The sequence below is a fragment of the Cyprinodon tularosa genome, unplaced genomic scaffold, assembly GCF_016077235.1.
Source record: "Cyprinodon tularosa strain WSP-4 unplaced genomic scaffold, ASM1607723v1 ctg515, whole genome shotgun sequence".
Taxonomy (NCBI): Eukaryota; Metazoa; Chordata; class Actinopteri; order Cyprinodontiformes; family Cyprinodontidae; genus Cyprinodon; species Cyprinodon tularosa.
Genome location: NW_024039247.1, coordinates 114,348 through 123,252, shown reverse-complemented (window position 1 = coordinate 123,252; position 8,905 = coordinate 114,348). Strand labels below are relative to the sequence as shown.

General features: G+C 38.4%; 2 long non-coding RNA genes across 2 annotated transcripts in view; one reads left to right on the top strand and one right to left on the bottom strand.

Moving 5' to 3' along the window:
- Positions 1-249: 249 nt before the first annotated feature.
- Positions 250-6,980, bottom strand: LOC119795581. The gene is made up of 3 exons (XR_005282341.1): positions 6,857-6,980; positions 6,695-6,729; positions 250-359 (listed from the first exon to the last, which is right to left on the bottom strand). It is a non-coding gene; the product is annotated as an uncharacterized LOC119795581 (long non-coding RNA).
- Positions 6,180-8,905, top strand: part of LOC119795582 — a 74,546-nt gene continuing 71,820 nt past the window's right edge. The window contains exon 1 of the long non-coding RNA XR_005282342.1: positions 6,180-6,251. This is a non-coding gene — a long non-coding RNA (uncharacterized LOC119795582). The remainder of the gene's footprint in view (positions 6,252-8,905) is intronic.

The window sequence follows — 8,905 nt, the reverse complement described above, 5'->3', positions numbered from 1 at the left end:
AGCTACGATTTGCAAAAGCAGAAACAGCAACTGGACTCACGTTTCCAGAAAAGGTGTCTTTCCGAGAATCCACTCGGTGTGGGTGGTTCCAGAAATAGGTTGACTCATTGGAGGGCGGACAGGGTTTACCCAGGTTAAGTTGGTTCCTAGAGGAGCGGTGGAACTGACTGCCACTTAGATTTCCTGAGGTACTTGAACGGTTCGTGTGGAGATGAATCCCCTGCTCAGTGTGAAGCTCAAACAATCCTTTCGGGGGGAGAAGGTCCAAACCTCCTGTTTGCATCCCCTACTCAGTAGGAAGCTCAAGATGATCCTTCCAGGGGGAGAAGGCCCAAACATCCAGTTTGCAAGATGACTTCCTGCCGAGAGGCAAAGACAAAAAACAACAAGGTTAAGACTCAGGGAGACAAAAAACTCAGTTTGACTCAGCAAAACGCAGCTTGGCTAGAGTACCCAAAACTGGCAAGCACTCTGGCGTCAAGGTAGTGGCAGTCAGCAGCTTAAGAGTCCTTAGGTAATGAGGCAACCATCCGCAGCTGTGTGAAAGGGCCAACGAGAAAACACAACCCACACAAACTGGATTCCTAACAGATATGAGGGGGTTTATCCTTCCAAAGAAATTTAGAGATCAAAGAATCTAGAGATTTAAACCAGTCGGGTGATGGTTTATTGGGGATCAATGAAAATAAGTAGTTAATTCTAGTTAAGACCATCATTTTAATTGTCTACTCTACCTATAAGGGAGATCATTCTAGGTCCTCTTCTATCTTTTTTTAAAAGAGGGATGTGGTTAGGTTTTGGTACATCAGCTAATTTAGATGACACAGTAATTCCTAATTATTTGATATTTCCTGATTGCAGTTGTAAACATGAGGGATTCTGTAGAGAGTAATTAATACTAGTAGTACAATAGATTTAGACCAATTTAAAATAATCTGGGACTTTTGAGAAAGATTCTAGTAATCTAATTACTTGAGAGAGGCAAGTGTTTGAGTGCTGGAGACAAAGTAATACATCATCTGCGTAAAGACTAATTTTAATGCTCTATTTTCATGCCTTTTATACTTTTAACCACATTAGTTTGTCTGATTGTACACTGCATGAAAAGTGAGATTTTCGTCCCCGTAAACCCCCGTAAACTCCCGCAGATCTGCCTGATTTTCGTCAGTTTCCGACAATTTGCAACCCGTGCTTGTCCGCGTTTGTCGTGCCACAAATTGTCGGAAACGGACAGTGACGTAGGTGGAGAGCGATCAGCTGTACTAATGGCCCTAATTAGCATATGAATGTAGCAAACCCGCGCGGCTGGCCAGGTCTGGCTTGAATAACCTTCTCAGTATTGGCTGAAACCACTATTCTCAAACAAATGAAATCGCTCGTGATTGGCAGCAAAACCACACGTGGCCACGCCAGGCTTTAATTTTCTTACTGAGTATTGGACGGAACCACTTCTTTTTAAACAAGTGAAGTCGCTCGTGATTGGTTGGCATATATATATATTTACATATATATATTTATTCATATATATATATATTTATTCATTCATATATATATATATATTCATATATTTATTCATTCATATGCTGTGTATTTATGTTATCCTACACTACTACACAATTATTATGCTACCATCAAGGACATGAATGAATTTATACAGGAAATGAACATTTGCCAGGAAGCTGTTTATGCAAAGAAAGAGCTTTATTAAAACACACACAACTATATACAACGCGTATCCAAACACATGCGTATCTAAAAATTACAACTCCGTGAACGGTCCGTTTGCTTCCTCGGGGTTGGAGGTAACAGGCAGCATTCCCTCCGAGGCAGGTCCGATGTGCAGACGCATACTGTGCGTGGCCTTGTACTTCGACATCGCTTCTAACCGGGACTGCAGCTTAACACAGAGTTCAGTGAGATCCGGCCTACGAAATGGCGGCGACCGTACAATCCATCCAGAGACACCGCCGACGACGCCATCTTCTTCGTCGGACATGAGGTCGACGGTGGCGGACTTACAGAGTTCCACTTCCTCATCTGCCAGCACACTCTGCCTCGCCTTCAGCAGCTGAAAAAAAAAACATGAATCAGCGCACTGCATATGGACACAACACATCTATCAATGCACCTGAAAAATAGTCACCAAATAAAGTCTTACCCTCTTTCGTCTGGCCCGACTCCGAGCAGATAGCCTGGCGGCCTCCGCACGCAGCGTGCTGGCTAGCAGCGTGTATCTGAAGCTCCTGCATACCGTCTCATAATACGTCTTACAGGCAGCTGTAAAACAATTAAATGAGAGTGGTATGAATAAAAAAATAAAAAAAATCAAACGCAAGTCACAGTAACAAGGAAGGAGAAAACATTAAAACAAGTCACTTACACACAATGTCGTCTTTATCAACATCGTGCAAATCCAAACAAATAGGAGGTCACCGCCTCATTGTGAGGCGACTGTAGTCTGTGAAAAAAAAAAAAAGTACAGCTATGGTCGGTATCCATCCGTATCCATGTCCTTTTACCGCAGAATGAAAGCATATTCTTTAAACCTTACCCCTGCCGGTTCATAGCGCCTGCAATTAGTCTCCGAGTTGTTAAGACGGCATAATGCTTCCTGTGAATCACAAAAAATACACTTTAGTAAAGCTTTGGGCTAGGCTGCTTTTAGCTTACCTAGCTAGGCTAGGTTGTCTTTAGCTTGCCTAGCTAAGCTAGGCTGCTTTTAGCATAGCTACCAGTAATCGAACATATTTACCGCTAGCGTGGCGTTGTGCACCCGTCTTCTCTTCCTCGAGTTCGTATATATCCCGCAAAGTTGCTCGACTGCAGATAGGGTGGCCAGATGTCCGGCTTTAGGGCGGACAGTCCGGATTTTCATTGCACTGTCCGGCGTCCGGCGCTGCACCCAGCCGGACGTGTATTTGTCCTCCTTTACCCCCAGATTCCACATACTCCGTCAGCGCTCCGCCCCGCTCACGTACGGAGTACTTGTCTGTCTTCTTCTTCTTCTTGTCGAGTTTTATGGCGGTTGGCAACAAACTGTTAGTAGCATTACCGCCACTTACTGGTATGGAGTGTGGTTCGTGATGGTTTAAATATTGATCCTGATACATTCTACCCTAACTTCTTCTAAACATACATTCAAACATTCACACTTAAAAATATAAACATATTTGTGCACAGCTTTGTATATCATTCCTTCACTCACAAACACGCTTACTATAATTAAATTCTATGGAATAATTTCGTTTTCTTTAGAAATCGAATAATTATTTGTATGTGTTTACTCCCTAAATTTTTCCTCAGTATATCTAATAAATTAACCTTCTCCTTAATGTCTTCAAACTCTCTTCTCATATATCTTCTCTCTTTTTCATATTTATGACATTCTAATATAACATGTTCTATGGTTTCATATTTATCACAGAAATCACATTTGCCCGTTTTATGTTTTTGTATTTTAAAAAGTGTATGATTAAGTCCTGTATGACCAAATCTTAACCTTGTTATCACTCTTTCATCCTTTCTATTTCTTCTTCCATTTCTTCTTTCTCCTACCATCTTCTGAATTTTATAAAACCATCTTCCTGTTTTATCTTCATCCCACCTTTTTTGCCAAATTTCCATAAGTTTCTCTTTAATAATACTCTTTCCTTCTGATTTACTTATTTTAACTATAAAACTAATAGAATGTTTAATTGCCCTTTTTGCCATTTTATCTGCCCTCTCGTTTCCTTCCACCCCAATATGTGCTGGAACCCACACAAATGTAACTATCAGCCCCATGTTTCGTATTCTGAACAGTGTATGATTTATTTCTAATAAAATGTCCATCCTACTATCTGTATTACTTGTCTGTCATGTAAATCAATGAGAGCTGTTCCACATCCTCCGCTCGTCACCGCCCACGTACGTCTTCTCCGTCCTTCACCGTCAAAATACGGAGCTGAGCTATTTTTTGCTCCCCTCCGGTCCGTCCAGATCAAGACCCGCTATTGCAATCGCACCAAACAGAAAAAAGAATGTAGAGAAGACCCGGTTTGTCAAATTAAATTATAGTAAAAACAGATCGGTATCTAGAAATTAGAGCATAGTTTGTATATATTCCCAAAAACTAAAACAATAAATTTAGATTTTATTTCCTGGCAAAACATTCAATTCGGTTTATCCATTAAAGAAAAAAAAATTTGGAATTTTTAATCAATATTCTAATAATTGTAAGAAAGTATTATATCCATAAATGTCGCTATGCAAAATGCTCCCTCCCAATCTCTGCTCTCAAAAATGAACTTTCCCTTTTCAAAAGATGTCTGAGAAAGATGCAGAATTTAAATGCAATTAAATTGTTTGAGTTAATTGAAGAATTTCAGTTGGTAGTCCCCACTGATTAATTTACTTTAACTACTATTATTATTTTATTTATTTATTTTTATTTATTTTATTTTATTTTATACTTTGTTCCAGCCTGTGCATTTAATTTTATTTTTCAAAAGCAGGAGTTGTGATATTTCTTCTTGTATTGAAATATTTGTTATTGACTTGTTATTTGAGATTGTTATTGTTTTCTTATATATTCAATAACAAAAAAAAAAAAGTGGAAATCTAAAAAAAAAAATTAACCATTACAGCCAACTGATTCTGATTAAAACTAATTTTTGAAGTAAATTATTTTGTGTATTTTTTTTACATAACATTTGCATACACAGTAATCTAGCGTACTTTAATTAAATAAATCAATTCAAGCTAAAATGTAAGAGTCTATAATTAGGCTATACTGAGCCTGATCTATTTCTACCATCTATTTGGGGGATATTTATTGCCACACTTTGGGCCACTTAAAACCAATTTAGCATGCTGACCTATGTCCTTATGACCACAGTGTACCAATCTTCTGATGGCTACTTCCAACAGGATAATGCGCCATGTTATAAAGTGAATCATCTCAGAATCATTTCTTGAAACTTTTCCACTTAAGTAATTGTGAATTGAGCATATTGACAGACAACATTTTATTTTTTATCTTAAATGCAAATTTAAAAAAAAAAATTACTGCTCTAAATGTATTGCTCTGTCAGCTAAAGATCTGTTTTGGTCTCTATACTTTAATTAAATAAATCAATTCAAGCTAAAATGTAAGAGGCTATACCTGATCTCTTTGTATCAGAGATTTTCTTACCCAGGGTTGCAGGGGGGGTAAAACCCCCCCTGCAACCCTGGTTTGCATTTGTATAGCTCACAGCATGTTCATTTACATGTTAAAGCCTCCCCTAGAATTCCATGGGGGGGAGGCATGGGGGGAACACTGCCTAAGAAATTCCACGTCAATTTCTGACAATTTACGGGAGTTTTCGTCGAAGCCTGCAAATTGCCGTATACTGCCGCTAACCTGAAGTTCCACGACAATCTACAGTGCCGTATATTGACGAAAATCCCACTTTTCATGCAGTGGTAGCAGCTAGAGGCTCAATAAAAATGGCAAAAAAGTGAGGGGGAGGGCGGGCATCCCTGCCTGGTGCCCCTCTGGAGACAAAAGCTGGAAGATGTTTGATTATTTGTCCTGACACAGGCTGTTGGGAAGCTGTATAAGATTTTTAACCAATTTATAAAGGAATTGCCAAAACCAAATATATGTAGAGTAGCGAATAAAAAATTCCAGTTTACTCTATCAAATGCTTTTTCTGCATCTAAAGACAATATGTAGGATTTCATATTTTTACTGTAGGAATACTCTATTTAATTAAGCAGTGTGTTTAAAATAAAACTTCTTTTGCTAAGAGGTTATTGGCTGACTGCCTTCCTTTAACGAAACCAGTTTGATCAGGGTGGATTTTGAGAGGAGTGACTTTATCTTTTCTAAGTCAAGAGGTGATGACTTAAATGATGTGTGAATAAAAGTTTGGTAGTCAGGTCTGTCCTCCACCACATTTCTTTGGTATTCCCTCTAGCCCTGTCTGTGCACTGAAACCCATATGGGATTTTATGTACCATCTAAGTTACAGCTGTCCTGCCTGTCATTAGGAAAGGGCAGCAATAAAAAATGGCTCAATTCTCTAGCAGTCCTTCTCTAACCACCTCCTCATTTCGTTGTTGACTTGGAAAGCATGGCTGACCCTTTCTCCCTCTCAGCAGCAGGTATAATATGACCCGTCACCATGGCCCATTTGACCCCAGCCATGACCCAACAGCTGGTCGTTCCATTATATCAGCCAAAGGGGCAAGAGGAGGACTTCACGCTGTTGTGCTACATGGTTCAGGTAAGAGTTCAGGTGCTATTGATTTATTACCTAATGACAATAAGTGCAAAAACATTGATGGTAAATCTAAGGCAAGTTTAAGGACAAATATATATATGATTAATCTAATCCAATCTGATCTAACTTTATTTATAAAGTACTTTAAATTTTCCCACTTACCAAAGTGCTGTACAGTGACCAACAGCAAACTGACACAGATTCAGAGGACTTAAATTAAATAAAAACAATAAAAGCATAAAATACATATAAAAATTAAAACAATAATTACAAAAATAACTTAATATCAAGCCAAGATCAACATCTCATGTAATGTTAAAAGCCAGGACAAAGAGATGAGTTTTATGAAGTGATTTAAAATCAGACTAAGAGGTAGACTCTTTAATATGCAATGGAAGGTTGTTCCACATATTGGAGCTGCCACAAGAAACAGATGATCAGCTGACCTGAGTGAACGGGAGGGTGCATGAAGGTTTAGAAGCTGAAAAAGATAAACAGAGCAAGACCATGGAGAAACTTAACAAACAAAAGAGCTTTAAAAAGAATCCTAAAATGTACAGAGAGCCAATGCAATGAGGCTAAAATAGGGGTAAAGTGTTCATGCTTACGAGTGCCAGATAAAAGACGTGCTGCAGCGTTTTGCTCTCTTTGGAGTCTAGCAATGTTGGAGCCACTCTACCCCCACATATAGTGCATTACTGTAATCCAACCGGGTAGTAATGACGGCATGGGAGACTGTCTCTAAATGTTCTCTGGAGAGAATGGGCTTTATTTTTGCCAACTGCCTTAATTGAAAGAAACGTATTAAGATTTTTTTTTTTTTAGCCTGTTCATTAATCACTTAAAGGTCAAAATCTTCAAAGAAATAAATATAGGAGAGTCACAAGATAGATTTCAACAACAGAAAGCCTCTTTTAAAGCAGGTGTGAGCAAAATTTTTGGTAAATTCCTTTACGACCAGTGGCAGGTTGGCGCCCTCCAATAAACTGTTTGGCTCAATTTTGGGTCTTCCATTTTTTGGCCACTACACATTTCTAACAAATAGAATATGACCTGAGTTATGAGTATAAAAAAAAAAAAAAGTTCTCTAACATTGGCTGTGAAAACTAGTACAGTATTCAAGTCATACACAACACATAATGTACAAACCTTCAGTTATGTGGTTATGTAGTGCACTTTGTCATGATAGTGCGCTGGTTGCTGAGAGGTCCTGATTGTAAACCAACTACTTTTGAAAAAACGTATTTAGTATTTTCATTTATTGCTTTTTCTTATTTTGTCTATTCTGCACACTTAATTTATCAAAGCATTCAGCTTGTCTCATTTACAGTTTTAAATTTTAGCCAACATGATTTCTTGTTTTAAATTAGATTGCAAATAAAATTTTAAGATAATTACTGGGATATTTCTAGTTTTCCACTTTTTGATGAAAAATCTGTCTATAGACTATTATCATGACCTGTAAATATATGAATGTTCGGTAAATAAGAAAAGTAGTTCAAATCTAAAAATGAGACCAGCAAAAACAGTGCTTAGGCTAGCTAATATTAGCTTATACCGAGAGCATGCTGATAATATCATGCATTCCTAATAACCATTCATTTCTATGGACCTGACCCCTAGAAAAAACATAAACATGATTCCCACCCAGAGCGCATTTGGAGGAACAAAAGAAAGGTTAGATTTTCTTTCATTCTTTTTTAAACATGTAATCTGTCTGTGTATCCTGTTTTTTTTTTTTATACGGTAATATGGAACCAGGGTCTGGCCATATTATTTAAAGATAATCTCCTCCAGTGATCTCGATCGCTTTTGTTATTTCATGCTATGTTTCAGATTGTCTTAACTTGCTTTTTTTGTAACTTGGAGTATGTTTTTACATGTTTTTTTTTTTTTCTTATATTAGGGCCTGGACTGTAAGGCATTCATTTTGGTTAGTTAATTAGAAACATTTTAACACTTAAAAAAAACTAATGTAGTTGATTATATTTTCTTATATACGTACATACTTAAATCCCAAGCGGGAACCTTTGCACACACTGTTTCTGAAACGATTCAAAACAGAGGACTCAGTATTCAAGTCAGGACAGACAGTGGGATTAGTCACGAATCGTTTATTAAAACACTGATCTGTTGTTGCAACAGCATCTGAGGCAGGTAACTCTGATTTAAAAGTAAATAGCCAGAGAACTAGGTAGGATCCAGATGGTGGGCTTCCACAAGATGCCGCGGGCACCGCCCAGAGTGTCCCAGATGCTGCAGCACTGAAGAAAATGCAGGAGTCCGAAGCCAGGTCAGGCAAACAGAACACGAACAGGCAGACTCAGAGACCCAGGAGTCCAAAAAAAGGTCAGGCAAACCATTCAGATGGGAACAGGCAAGCTCAATGTTTGAGAGGCAAAACGGGATCAGTTCATCAGAAACACTAAGATAATTCTAAAAACCCTCTCACCACTCAGATCAGATGGGAACAGGCAGGCTCATTGGTTGAGAGGCAGAACAGGTCAGGATCAGAAAATCAGAAGCACCAAGGTACTCTAAAAACACTCTCACCAATGGCTAGGGAGAACAAGAATGATCTGGCACTGATGACTGGATACAAGCACTTTAAATAGAGGCAGGAGCAGGTGGATCGGATGAGCAGTGATGAGAAACCG